The sequence below is a fragment of the Cibotium barometz genome, chromosome 1 (assembly GCF_041138505.1).
Source record: "Cibotium barometz isolate CiBa-2024 chromosome 1, ASM4113850v1, whole genome shotgun sequence".
Taxonomy (NCBI): Eukaryota; Viridiplantae; Streptophyta; class Polypodiopsida; order Cyatheales; family Cibotiaceae; genus Cibotium; species Cibotium barometz.
Genome location: NC_141046.1, coordinates 36948062 through 36963452, shown reverse-complemented (window position 1 = coordinate 36963452; position 15391 = coordinate 36948062).

The window sequence follows — 15391 nt, the reverse complement described above, 5'->3', positions numbered from 1 at the left end:
ATTTTGGTGGGAAGACTCAGTCAAGTTCTCGTTGCTCGTCTTGCTTTGCTGAGGTTTTTGAAGAAGAGAGCTCACAAGTAGCTTATTTTGTTGCCTGGTAGTTCTGAACAAGTTAGATGTAACAATAGCACTCCAGTGTCAGCTCTCTTAATGACCCAGGGATTGAAGTAAATCTCTCTTTAACCAAGGCAGGTTTGGTTTAGCATAATGAAGGGTTTTGCAAAATTCGCGCAAGCCCTGTGAAGATGTGCAAAAGAATTTCAACTCATCTAGAAAGTTAATTTACTCGTTTGAGTAAACTGATGAATTGAAGAAAGATGCATTGTTTCTTGTTGAATAAGTAAATGAATGCTCAGAAAAACTTCACTCTCCCATAACTCAACTGCTGTTGAGGCATCAAGTAACTTTTGTGGGATGTGTAGGGCGCTGAATGTGAGTGGCTCAAAGCTTTTCAAACTTCATTTTTTCTGCTTCACAGTCATGGTTATTTCGGGGACTCCTGCCTGTGTGGTCTCCTCGGAAAGCAAATCAGTGAGGGAGAATAGACTACATGATGAGAGAGAGAGAGAGAGAGAGGGGGGGTGGGGTCAGAATATGCAGCTGAGATGATGACAAAATCTGAGAACACGAGCAAGTGCACTGCAGAAAAATACAGCAATGGAGAAGGAGAGAGAGAGGCGTGTAACTCTGCTCTATATACACATGAAAATCCCGAAAATATGATACAACAAGTGGGGGGCCATGGGGCCATTTTATATGGTCCCACATGTGCAGTCGGCCAGCAGTAGGACAGCCGACAGCTTGCTGAAGGCCCATGACCAGCACCAGCTCCAGTCGGCCAGCCTCAGAGAGTTGGTCCTCACACGTGTGGAGTCGGCCAACATCTGCACCAAGTCGGCCAGCTACAGCAGCAGACTATCTGGGGGCAGCAGACTCCGTTGGCCACCATAAGGATCAGCCAGGAGCCAAAAACAGCCTCCCACATCTGGTAAAAAATAGGGAAAAATATGGAGAGTGGGAAAAATGAGAAAACATCTAATCCAGGCGGGCACACCCACAACAGAGGCCCTGGTGTAAATGTACAGACAGGAGATGACTTCTAACACCCCGTCTCAGCTCCTGGATGTGAAACCAACCCCAGGGAGCTGGAATGCTGCCGGAGCATAGCCCGAGATAGAGACTTTGTGAAGAGGTCCACCAGACTGTCCTCCGTCGAACAGAACTCTAGCAAGATGTCATCAGCAACGATCTTTTCACGAACAAAATGCCTCTGGATGACCGTGGGTTCCTTCAGTGGAAACCCAATCCTGCCAAGTAACCTCTGCAGCCTCACCATTGCACAAGCCGCAACACAAGCAGCCCGGCACTCTACCTCTGTCGACAACAAGGCAATAGATGGCTGCCTCGTGCTCCATAAAACTGCTCCTGATGTCAAGGTCCTCGTGTTTGGCTCTCCTCCCCAATCTGAGTTACTCCGACCATGGAGTCTGACTCCATCCATCAATTCCCGTGCTGTGTAAAAGAGTCCAAGATCCTTCGCATGCTGTAGAAACCACAAGATACGCAATCTTGCCTCCAAAAGAGTCCTCTGCAAACATGAGCTCAACAGCCTCATCAAGAAGCTCCCGTCCAAATTGGTAATCAGTAACCAAATCAATGAACCATTTTGCTTCCGAGTCAAGAAGGCATCATACTGCTCACAAGGATCAACAATTGTTACGGTGGGATGCCAAGTCCTGGAAACTTGCTGAAGACCACGCAAGGCCTTCGGAAACCTGTAAACCACTCCCTCTAATTCCGAAACCACAAAGCCTGGAGAATGTGCAACATCCATCCCCTTCTGCAAGTAAGCAATTGTCACTTGCCTGGCTTTCCAATAGGTCCTTGTGGAGAGAACTTCCTCATCTACAGGAGTTTCTTTGTCCCGAATAGTACGAGACATCAGAGCATAGGTTACCTATAAAGTTTCCTTTGACTGACGAACACAAGAACTACCAACATCTATATTGGAAAGTTCCTACCAATTGCTGTCATCAACTGGCAAGCTATTCACCATCTGGTCCGAGAAAGCGTGCACCTGCAACGTATCCACACTTAAGTGGCCATTATTAGACTGCCACTCATCACAAAACTGAGGACCTGGGAGAGAAAGTGCTAAGATTGTAAACTCCATTCTCCACTCCGTCTTTCCAAACTACCTGGCTTGTTGCCTAGTCCTGGAGAGAGACAAAATGCTCATCAAATTCCACCCGTACGCCAGTCTTGCAAACTTGATGCACTGACAATAGATGAAAACCAAGTGACGGAACATACAACACCTGGGAGGAATGCTTCTTGCCTCTGCCATTGGGAACTATCTCCAACCTGCCCTCACTGTGAACTGGGATAGAGGATGTATCCCCAGTAAGAATGTGACCAGAATACCTGCAAAGTTCCTGTAAAGCTGAACGGGAAGGAGTCATGTGCTTGGAAGCACCACTGTCTAGAATCCACTCCTGAGTATCCGTAGGCGGAGAGTCCTCCAACCTCCTCCCTGCCTGAAGAAAATGAAACATTGGTGTCCATCACCTCCAAGTGCACAAAAGCTGGAGTCTATACGGTTGCTTTTGAGGATTTCGCACCCTTCTTGGTGTTCCGCTTGGGATATTGCCGCCAATAGTGGCCTTTCTTGCCACAATCATTATAGGTCATCTTTATCTCTACCTTTAGTTTCTTACAGTCCGAGTCGGACTTCTTCTCAGAAGACTTCTCCGATGAAGCCTTCCCTTTGGCCTTGTTATGGCCTTTCAATCGTTGGCTAGTTAAGGCCTCCGAACCTCCGCCATGTGGAGGGTTCGTGAATCTTTCCTCTTGGTCCAAGACCATGGGCACAAGCTCCTCCCACGTGATGGTGCTGAGCCTGCCGCTTGTAATCAAAGAAGAGTAGAAAGTTGAGTACTGAGAAGGCAAATGTGACAGCAATGTGATGGCCGTATCCTTTGATGATATCTCCTTCCCAGCCTGAAGAACTTCCTGCTGAAGAGCCTGCAGCTTAGCTTGTTAATGTGCTCGCGCATCGTCGATGACTTTGCAGGATTCATCCTGCATCCGTACTTCCAAGGAAATCCTCTTCATGGGCGATACCCTGTTATAAAGAGAAGCCAAATGCTGCCATATACCTTTGGCCAGCGTCATATGCTTGATATGATTGATTACTTGCGGTGTGCAGTTGAGGAAGATGAAAGAGCAGACCTTGGCATTGACACGATCCCACAACTGTGCCTGTGCCTCGTAATCCAGATGCCGTAGTTATTCCCGTCCAATTGACCTTTGGGAATGGGGGATTATCCTAGAATACAAAGGACCACACTCCTAAAATTTAGGAGAGTTGCTATTTTTGGCTCGACTCCGATGGAAATTCTGTTCGCGTCATTACATCTGGAATTGAGGAGATACCAAGAGTTGGCAAAGTGCCTATGATAGAATGTCTACCAGTTGGGATATTTTAGAGATAAAGTTTATGGAAGGACCCATCTCTTAGATTGGGACATGTGGCAAGAAAGTGGATCAAAGTGAGACAAGTGGCCTCATACTTGTCAGAAAGTGGATCAAAGTGAGACAAGTGGCCTCACACTTGTCACTTCAGCTATTGTGTGGCTCTCCACTTGTCATTGTAGCCTTCTCTTGCCATTTTAGCTCATGGGAGGCCCAAATCTATAAATTGGAGCCCTCTCTCTTCATTAATGGAGGCTCTCTTCCTGCACACTAACCTCTACCACCGTTACAGGCTGCCCTAATGATGGCTACTCTCTTTCTCTCTCTCTTGAAGGCTGCCCAAGAAGAATACCGGCTGTTGGGGACTGTTTTGGAGGCTTCCATCGCGAAGAAATATTGAAGGCAAGGGTATTCAATCATTTATTATGATTTCCAGCCATTGTACTTGTTGTACCAACATTTGTACTTGTTGTACCTATTGTACCAGCCATTGTATCGGTTGTACTAGCCACTGTCTTGGCTGTACCAGTCATTGTACTTGCTGTACTAGCCATCGTACTTATTGTATTAGCCATTGTACTTATTGTACTAGTCATTGTACTTGTTGTACCAGCAATTGTACTTGTTGTACCAGCCATCGTATCGATTGTACCAACCATTGTACCTGTTGTACTAGTCATTGTACCTAATGTACCAACATTTGTACTTGTTGTACTTACTATACCAGCCACCGTACCTGTTGTATCGACTGAATGGAGAGTTGTACTTGCTGTACCAGCTCTATTGCATGAAGATCCGTGGTTTTTGGGGAAGAATCAGTACCCACACGGAGGTATATGGATTATATTGTTGGCTCGGCATTTCTACAACCTATGTTCTGGCTTGGTAGTCTTGTGTTGGGCTGTGTTATGGCATTTGTATAGGGATAATCCGGCATCTCCCGTGGGGAGAGTAAGGCCCTCAAAGCTTGTACATGATATTATTCTCCTTGGGTAATAAAATACTCCAAGGGGGGGGGGGTCGGCCCATTCCGGCCTCTATACGGTGTCACACGTGCAAGCTCCATTTTCAGCATTTGTGGATGTTTTGTCTAGCTTTATGTTTTATGCAAAGTGATGATGGATATGTGTTAAGGCTGTGGCCATGTTTAAATGTTTTAATATGCATTGATGGTATCAACAAGTGTGTCAAAGGCCCTAGTCCCTTGGGCACCCGCCGCGAGTTTCATTGGTATCAGAGCATAGGCTTTCTTGGAAGCAGAGGCTTCCTTCTATCAATAAGGAAGAGAAAAGATCTCAAGTGGGGACCACACTTACCAGCATTGCTGTTAAGCATGGCCAGCCGCTTCATAGCTTATGAAGCAAGAGCATGAGCAGTAGACAGCTTGTTGATCTAAGGATTTATGAATTCACAGAATTTTATCGTGGAAGTGTGAAGTTGGCTTTATGTGCACACGTTTAGAACTCTTTCCATATGGATATTGTGGATTATATTATCAAGCTTATAGGCAAGCTATATGGAGATATATCTCAGGATATCTTATGGATATGGTGACGAGATATTTCTTTTGGCTTCATGACCAACCTGGCAAAGAAAAGCTAAGTATACTTTGAGTTTGCAAAGTTGGTGCTTTGGCTATTTACTATGAAGTGTTTTTTATGTTCACTAATCCTTGTATAGCTATGCAAGGAGAAAGGTGGTGTTGTTTGTCTTGAGATGGTTTCAGGAAAACATTGTTTATGGCTCCCTTTAATGGGATGAATTCTTTTCATGGCTCCCTTTATTGGGATGGATTATATCCATGGAGATTTCTTTCTTGGACAAGATTTATATAGATATTGGGCTTCACAAGCAATTTCTATGGACGAATCTATCCGAGTTTATAGAGAAGAAATCTTTGGATATCTCATGGATATGATGCTTTTATGGATAAAGTCCACTCCAAGGTGTGTGGTTAGCACAGAGTATGTGGTAAGAGTTATGGTATACAAGGATTATGGTATACAGGTCTATGGATTCTTGGACTTCTTTTCTAGGAATTTGGATCCATCCTCAGGTTTATGGATTATGTTTATGGCTCCCTTTTACTGGGATGGATTATTCTTTTTGGCTTCCTTTATTTGGGATGCATTGGACTTATGAAACTCATGATTCACATACCTTGTGTAGTGTTCTCTTGTCCTACGTGCTTTCTTGAAGATTGTTTCTACCACGTGTGGGTGGAACAATAGAGAGCAGATGGAAGGGAACATGGGCACTTCAAAGGGTAGTGACAAGCACAACATACCCTGTGTAGTGTTCTCTTGTCCTTCTTGCTCTCTTGAAGATTGTTTCTACCATGTGTGGGCCATGGGCACTTGAGAGGGTAGTGTGAGTTGGTGGCCGAAATGCCTAAAAACTATGTGTAGCAGAAATGCTTATGGAACACCAGGTTATCTATGCGTGCTAGTGATTGTTTTATCTTGTTACTTGAGCCCACCTCTCATCCAAGGTGTGTGGTCAGAGTACCAACACGGAGTGCAAGTGGTAAAGTGGACATGACAGGACTTATGTCTATGCCAAGGGTCATGTGGACCGATGTCTTGTTGGCAGGAGACTTATTTTGTCTCGCCCACTTACTTGGGACATGGATTATAATATCTGGACTTATGGGACTGTTTTGTCTCGCCCATTTACTTGGGACATGGATTATGATATCTGGACTTATGGGACTGATTTGTCTCGTCCATTTACTTGGGACATGATTATGATATCTGGACTTATGGGACTGTTTTTGTCTCGTCCATTTATCTTGGGACATGATTTTCATATTGGTATTATGGAGACTTATTTAGTCTCGCCCATTTGATTGAGACATGGATTCTTCAGTTATATTGGATTTTTGAGACTGTCTCGTCTCGCCCAATCAATGGGACATCATTATATCTCGAATATATGGCTTGAAGCTTAAAGTTGCGGACAACTTTTAAGAAGCTGGGGAGGATGTCACTAGCTTGGACATTTCCCAGTCGAAAGGGGTCTGGTGGACTCCAAGATGTTTAAATATTTGAAAAGTACAAGCTTTGGGAATGGGGGATTATCCTAGAATACAAAGGACCACACTCCTAAAATTTAGGAGAGTTGCTATTTTTGGCCCGACTCCGATGGAAATTCTGTTCGCGTCATTACATTTGGAATTGAGGAGTAGCCTATGACAGAATGTCTACCAGTTGGGATATTTTAGAGATAAAGTTTATGGAAGGACCCATCTCTTTGATTGGGACATGTGGCAAGAAAGTGGATCAAAGTGAGACAAGTGGCCTCATACTTGTCAGAAAGTGGATCAAAGTGAAACAAGTAGCCTCACACTTGTCACTTCAGCTATTGTGTGGCTCTCCACTTGTCATTGTAGCCTTCTCTTGCCATTTAAGCTCATGAGAGACCCAAATCTATAAATTGGAGCCCTCTCTCCTCATTAATGGAGGCTCTCTTGCTGCACACTAACCTCTACCACCATTATAGGTTGCCCTAATGATGGCTACTCTCTTTCTCTCTCTCTTGAAGGCTGCCCAAAAAGAATACCGGCTGTTGGGGATTGTTTTGGAGGCTTCCATCGCGAAGAAATACTGAAGGCAAGGGTATTCAATCATTTAATATGATTTTTAGCCATTGTACTACTTGTATCAGCATTTGTACTTGTTGTACCAACCATCGTATCGATTGTACCAGTCATCGTATCGGTTGTACCAATCATTGTACTTGCTATATTAGCAATTGTACTTGTTGTACCTATTGTACCAGCCATCGTATCGATTGTACCAGTCATTGTACATGTTGTACTAGTCATTGTATCTAATGTACCAACATTTGTACTTGTTGTACTTGTTGTACCAGCCACTGTACCGGTTGAATGGAGAGTTGTACTTGCTGTACCAGCTCTATTGCATGAAGATCCATGGTTTTTGGGGAAGAATCAGTACCCACACGGAGGTATATGGATTCTATTGTTGGCTCCGCATTTCTACAGCCTATGTTCCGGCTTGGTAGCCTTGTGTTGGGCTGTGTTATGGCATTTGTATAGGGATAATCCAGCATCTCCTGTGGGGAGAGTAAGGCCCTCAAAGCTTGTACATGATATTATTCTCCTTGGGTAATAAAATACTCCAAGGGGGGGGGGTCGGCCCATTCCGGCCTCTATACGGTGTCACACGTGCAAGCTCCATTTTCAGCATTTATGGATGTTTTGTCCAGCTTTATGTTTTATGCAAAGTGATGATGGATATGTGTTATGGCTGTGGCCATGTTTAAATGTTTTAATATGCATTGATGGTATCAACAAGTGTGTCAAAGGCCCTAGTCCCCTGGGCACCTGTCGCGAGTTTCATAACAGTCCACCAATCAGCAACAACAAAACAGCCCCCTCCTCTTGCTCACATAGTTCCCAAGATCTATCAAGAGCCTAGAGCTTTGATACCATGTTAGAATATGCAGCGGAGATGATGGCAAAATCTGAGAACATGAGGAAGTGCACTGCAGAAAAATACAGCAATGGAGAAGGAGAGAGAGAGGCGTGTAACTCTGCTCTATATACACATAAAAATCCTAAAAATATGATGCAACAAGTGGGGGGCCATGGGGCCATTTTATATGGCCCCACGTGCAGTCAGCCAGCAGCAGTAGGACAGTCGACAGCATGCTGATGGCCCACGACCAGCGCCAGCTCCAGTCGGCCAGCCGTAGAGAGTCGGTCCTCACGTGTGGAGTCGGCCAGCATTTGCACCAAGTTGGCCAGCTATATGAGACTATCTGGGGGCAGCAGACAGAGTCGGCCACCATATGGATCAGCCAGGAGCCAAAAACAACCTCCCACATTTGGTAAAAAATAGGAAAAAATATGGAGAGTGGGAAAAATGAGAAAACACCTAATCGAGGCGGGCACACCCACAACAGAGGCCCTGGTGTAAATGTACAGACAGGAGATGACTTCTAACAGGGGGCCGCGGGGGGGGGGGGGGGGGTGCTCAAGGGATTGCACGTTTTTTAAATGCTGTACTTTTAGGATCTTTGCATTGTGCATATTCTGTCTATCATACTATCACTGGACAAGTGTATCCAAGAGTATTACGTCATAATGTGGATCTATTGCATGTATGTTCTTGAATGATACACATGCAGGTTCTTTTTAAATATCCTTTCTGCCAATTTAATGGTCAATACACTCTTTTACCACAAAGGGGAATTATGTCGTAGACACTTATAAGATCCAAGTATCGTTGCTTGTAACTTCACAAGAGGAATTTAGTATTTTGCTACATATACTCACTCACAAGAGGAATCGCTGTTGCTGAGCTTTGTCAGTGTTCATGCCTAGATAGCACTGTCATTGATTGTATATGGAGCATGATTGTTGAACAATTCTTGAACCAATGTTGTAAGAAGTTGCCGATGTATCCCAAATGGTGAGATTCAAAGGCTCTCTAAGAAGAGGTAGTCGGATCGATCCTCTTCTGGGCCATCTAATGATGGGCATCATGTGTGTGCGTGGCATAATTGCACCTGGGGTCAGAATGCAGCCTCGACCTCACGCTTGAAGGTACACTTGTTGAGTTTTTATTTTTTTGAAAAAAGTTGCCAACGAGGTTTTTAATGGAAAGATTGAGCCTCTCTTAGTGATGCATCAGTGTTACTCTTTGGCCCCTATTTTCGTAGGCATTGTGTGTATATGTGTGACATCCATGTAATGTGTGCTTTGTGTTTACACCAAATTAAAGTAATGTGCAAATCCTCATGAAGTGGATTGGACCCTATTAACATCTTTCTTTCTCTTTGAAGGTTGGTGTTATACTTGAGTTTAATGAGGACATTAAAGAAGTCTTTTTTAATGTTAAGGTCCTTGTTTTGAGCCAAAAAAGACTTCCGACTCAGAATGGATGGGTGGACATGGAGAGAGAGAGAGAGTTGAATTGACAACTAGAGGCCAAATTGGCCTATGAGACAACTTGTATATAGAATGTGTCCATTGAGAGAGAGAGAGAGAGAGAGAGAGAGAGAGAGAGAGCAGTTTTTTTGTCTTAGGAACAATTCCAAGAGACCACTTGATGGGAGAGATAGATATATAATATTATTGTCCTCAGAGTTTGGCCAAATGGAGGCACAGGTGCTATGATACTAGAATTGTTATACCAGTAAGGTAGTATAAGTGCAATGATACAAATCACCTTCATTTTCATGAATAGTGTTTTTGGTACTACTTGGTAGCACTAGCATTTCTTGCACTCTTTTGAACATTTTAGGTCACCTTTTTCTTTCTCCTCTTCTTAGAAATTTATGTTTCATATCAATAACATCTCAAAACCAAAGCTCTTAGGTAGCATATCAATATTTCATGCCGGCGCCTTCATATATATCCTTTTATAGTAGTACTTCCAAACCATTGCTAGTTTTCTTAGGTATCTTATTGGCTATATTATTCTATGTCTTGGTTAAATGTTGGTTCAATTAATGTCCTGTCATGTTTTGATTGCTTATTTAGGGGTTTATACGATTTTAGGTGGATCCTTAAAGACCACACAATAGTTATTTGCTAGTGCTTTACATGGTTATATTGAAAATGACCTTGAGCATATGGCTTATTTAAAACTTCTATACCAATTGTATACCTTATCATACCAAACAATGAACTAGTTTGTAGCCTACTTATAAGTGCTTCCTAACCAATAACATAGATTATAAACACTAGGGATTAGAACTATTATTTTTGGGGTAGCACTTGGTTTCTTGATCAACTTATGGGTAGCTATCTAATAGGTAGTCACTCCCATGATCAAGGAGGTACGTGTGTGGTGAGCATGTTTACACTGTAGTGCAATAATGTGGTGACATTGTTAGTGTCCTCAAAGCCAATTGCACATGACCCATAATTAGCATAGCTATCACAAAAATTCTTAATGGTCGTGGATTAATGAGTGTGCACATGACCCACAATTAGCATAGCTTTCACACTTACTATTCTTTTGGCTAAATTAATGTAGCAGGCTGCTCCATGAGTACATATCCATACTCATGCACTGGAGAACATTTGTACCAAAGCCTCGCCATCGACAACTTCCAAGTACATCTCGTGATGGAGGGGCCATGGTGGATGAAAGCCTGGTCAATGGTACAACCCATCTCCTAGAATTTTCTTTCAAATTATAAACCTCTCCAAACGACACCACAATCTTCACAACTCAATGATTTTCAATCCCTAGTAAAGATCTCTATATTAGCCTCACAAGTCGGCGTAATTCTTTCAATCCTCACCAAAACAAGTGGCTACTTCAACACAAAGCAGTTCAATAAGAGTCTATATGACTCAATTCTTGTACTTCATGTAAATCTGCTTTTAAGAGCACTTAAATATGCATAAAAACATAAAAAGCACATGGACAGAAGAAGACTCAGGTCCTGCTCAATAAAATTTGACAAGAATCCTGCCCTACACAAAGGGACATCATCACAAGCCAATTACTTCAAATGATGAATGTCGCGTTCAATGAATCAAATGAGGAACTAAGAATTACCCTCTCGTTCAATGATTAAGTCTACGTTCCTCCGGATCCTTCTCTCTCTTCTCTCCCATTATTAACATCTCTTAGTGTCCCCCACTACTAACAAAAATCACATATAACCTTGCCGATTATTGCCAAAAACAAAGTGAGCCCAAAAAAAAAAAGAAACTCACATAAATATAAAAATGCAATCATTCGCAAAACATTCCACCCCCTTTGGAATTCCCAATACACAACTAACCTCTTCATTCATTAACTAGCTTTTCTTATTTTCTCTAGGGAACAAAGACCATTGAACGTCATTCAACATCAAAGTCATCAACAAGCTTGTTCATTCTCCCCACACAAAGGTCTTCAACACGAGATCACGCAGACGCAATCGTCATCAGGAAGAAGGGGGGAATGTTAATCCAATTCTAGGATGAACAAGAGATACCGCCATTATCTTACATCAAGGAGTCATGGTAGATACACCAAAGGGTCATACATTCAAGATCTGAAGCAATAGTGTCCAAAGCTACAACTTGGACAGGCGCCCGTAATGGTGTGATGGTAGATACACCAAAGGGTCATACATTCAAGATCTGAAGCAATAGTGTCCAAAGCTATAACTTGGACATGCGCCCGTAATGGTGTGATGGAGTATTTATGGCGATTCCCGCTTCAAGAGTATGTGGTAACAAGTTAGGAGGATGAAGTCCTAAGTGATGTACTTCATGGACATATATGGCCATGTATATAAGTGAATTTCTCTCATAATACAAGATACTCTCCCATTGTGCAATTGAGTCTTGCTCTTGCTAATCCTCTTCCTAATCTCTCGCTAATGCATGCTAGTGAGTGTGTGTGAAGTCCTAAGTGATGTACTTCATGGACATTATGAGAGTAGTCATTGTAATAGCATTAGGCCTCTTATGGGCCTAAAGTGCCCGGTCGGCCACAGTTTAAGTGAGTGTGAACACTTATAGCCATGTATATAAGTGAGTTTCTCTCATAATACAAGATGCTCTCCCATTGTGCAATTGAGTCTTGCTCTTGCTAATCCTCTGGCTAATCTCTCGCTAATGCATGCTAGTGAGTGTGTGTGATTGAAGTGAGGTGAGAGGAGGGACGAGGACCCGTAGTGCAACTTGGCGGTGTGACAATGCTCGCGGGAGATGTTGTGGAATTGCTTCTCAAGGAGTTGTAGAGCTTGGAGACCTCAAGGGTTACGAGCTCGGCCATTGGAAAGATCCTCTCATGACAGTTGCGGTTCACCAGGTAATCTCTTTTTGGAGGTGTTTTAAGGAGGGTTAGGGTGAGCCATAAAAATGTTATGGCTCACCCTAACCCTCCTTGAAACACCTCCAAAAAGAGATTACCTGGTGAACCGCAACTGTCGTGAGGATCTTTCCAATGGCCGAGCTCGTAACCCTTGAGGTCTCCAAGCTCTACAACTGCTTGAGAAGCAATTCCACCGCGTCTCCCGCGTTTTTTTTTAACACCGCTGCGTTGCACTAAACGGGTCCTCGTCCCTCCTCTCACCTCACTTCACTCACACACACACTCACTAGCATGGCATTAAGGAGAGAGATTAGCAAGAGCAAGACTCAATTGCACAATGGGAGAGTATCTTGTATTATGAGAGTAGTCATTGTAATAGCATTAGGCCTCTTATGAGCCTAAAGTGCCCGGTCGGCCACAATTTAAGTGTGTGAACACTTATGGTCACATATATAAGTGAATTTAGGCCCTTTGTTTCATGCTTGCACAAAGAAAATTGGGATACAAAATCACTATATGTGAAAGCTCATTGAGGATAAGATTTTTGAGCTAGAGTAATGACCTATGGACCAAAATTAGGCCAATATCTTTACAAAGGCTCTTGGTAAGGATCAATTAACTTGACATCTTTAGCATCTTTGAATCGAGAAAAGAACAACTAGTGTATGTGGTCATCTAGTCGTAGTTTGAATACACGAGCAGTGCGCAGCGAGCTAATAAAGCATAGCTGCCCATGGTTTAAACATACCACCTGCATCACTATCTAGAGAGGTAGTTGTTACTATATGAGACATCAATGGTAGAGAGCATCCACACCTTCTACTTAGATCCATCCAACGTCTATCTATCTAAATTGCCATCTAACCTCTACTTGAGAGCGCACACATAGACAACACCATCATATTGTACTTTGCTACTTAAGAGCACACATGTAGATAACACCATCACATTGTACTTTGCTACTTGATGACAAAATTAAAACTCTCTTCATTTTGTACTTCTCATTTTCTTAGTATTTGTTTTTCCACTATCTCATCTACGTTTGTCTATATTCTTAAAAAACTAGCTAGTTCTTGAGTAGGAAAGAAGTTTGTGTGCAATTTTGTGTATTCACGGGTAGATGAGGTAGTCACAAAGGTTTCATGTAAGGGCCATTTAGAAAGATATTTTGGACAATGGATGTTGGAGAGCCATCACCATTTGAAAGGCACTCCAACATGGATGTTGGAGAGCCATCACCATTTGAAAGGCACTCCAAGCGTCATAACCACTATGTTATAAGAGCACCATCAATGCATGATCTTGCACATGATTTGCATGCAAGTGTTATTGATATAGTGGACTATTTTGTAGATAATGTGGTTGTTGAGATGGACAGACAACTTTGAACCAAATTTCTTGAGTGTTTTAAAGTTGCCAGCATTGTGGAAAATAACAAGACTCGAGCATATTGGAATGAAGAAAATCTTGAGTCTATGAAAATACATTATGCAAGTATGGCCACATATGCAGACACTCAAAGTTTGATGCAAACCAAACTAGAAAATGTGCAGACTATACTTAAGAAGCACAAGTAAGTTTTGAACTTGCTAGAGACACTCACACCTCAAGTATCATGTGATCATTTATATCGTCTTATTTGTTTAACACGCAGAATTAGAACAAAGTTTTGCACACTTAAATGAAAGCAACCTCCATATGTATTTTGATAAGCAAATCAATAGGAGTTATTCATTGTGCACACTCATTAATCCATGATCATTAAGAGGGGTTGAAGTCGGTGGGTGTGGTGAGGTTTTCTTCACATTGTTCGATTTTGGCAACCATTTGATAGAATTACCATCATAGTATTTTTGTTGTTGAAGCACATGCATAGGCACCCATCTTTGATGAACACTGTAATTTGATGAACATTGTAATTTGGTTGCCGATGTGCTTGTTGGTGTTGAGGCTTTCTTCTTTGTGCAAGCTTAGGGGACTTTGTGATGCGCTTGGGGACCCAAGCTTTGGTATTTCTTTGGTAGTACCCTTGTGCTTGCAACAATGTTTTTGGTACCCACACTTGTTACATTGGTGGAGTTCTTTGAGGAACTCGCATAGGCTCTTGTGGACGGTGTTGTGGAGTATTCTTCTTCCTTGGCTTTCGAGTGCTTTGTTGAGGAAGAGTTTTTGACTGTCGAGACACCTAAATTTGATCGACATCTTCATAGTAGCCTTGAGCTATAAGTAACTGCTTCTCCACCCACATTTTGATACTATTAAGATATCGTGATTGTGGGAATCTTGGTGGAGTTTTCTTTTGGATTGGTGTGGAAAGTTTGGGGCCCTCCGTGACTTGGGTTGGCACTAAGGCTGCAGGTTTGAGACTCATTGGCATTGTTGATGATGAGGTTAGAGTCTCTTATGGAGTGGCTGTTGATGTGACAAGGCCATTGAGCATTTGGTTGTCTCCTTTGGTGAGGTTTGTTAATGGAGATGCATAGGAGCCGGGGCCTCTCCTATCTAGAGATGTACCTGGAAGTTGTCGATGGTGGTGAGGCTTTGGTGCAAATGTTCTCCAGTGCATGAGTATGGATATGTACTCATGGAGCAGCTGTTACATTAATTTAGCCAAAAGAATAGTAAGTAATAAGAAATAAATATATAGTGGGTGCTATTGCGTGATATGGCTTATCCGTGATGGGGCTTAAATCATGAAAGTGCAGGTTCTTAAGCCGTGAGATGGAACTCCTTGATTTTGCAGATTTTGACCTAGAGGTTTTGTTTTTTTATTTATTTTTGGTCTTCTAGGTGATGACTTGCAAGCAATAGCTTCTTGTGCGCTCATTTCTCACCACCAGAGGGGTGACAAGAGCATTGTTATTCTGTTGTTCTTGATGTGCTCCTAAGTCTCCATGATTCTTGAATTTGTTTGCTGAAATGATGTTGTGGCAGTAGGGAAGACTGGTGATTGTTTGCCTAACAGACAAGCTCTTGTGTTGGTGCTGGATGCAGAGTGGTTGAGTGATTTGCTTGCTATTGCTTGGGATTCATTCTTGTCGAACTATAGGTGAAGTTGTTGGGTTTGAGGTTGGTGGTGAGGTTTTCTTCACATTGTTTGATTGTGGCAACTATATGATTGAGTT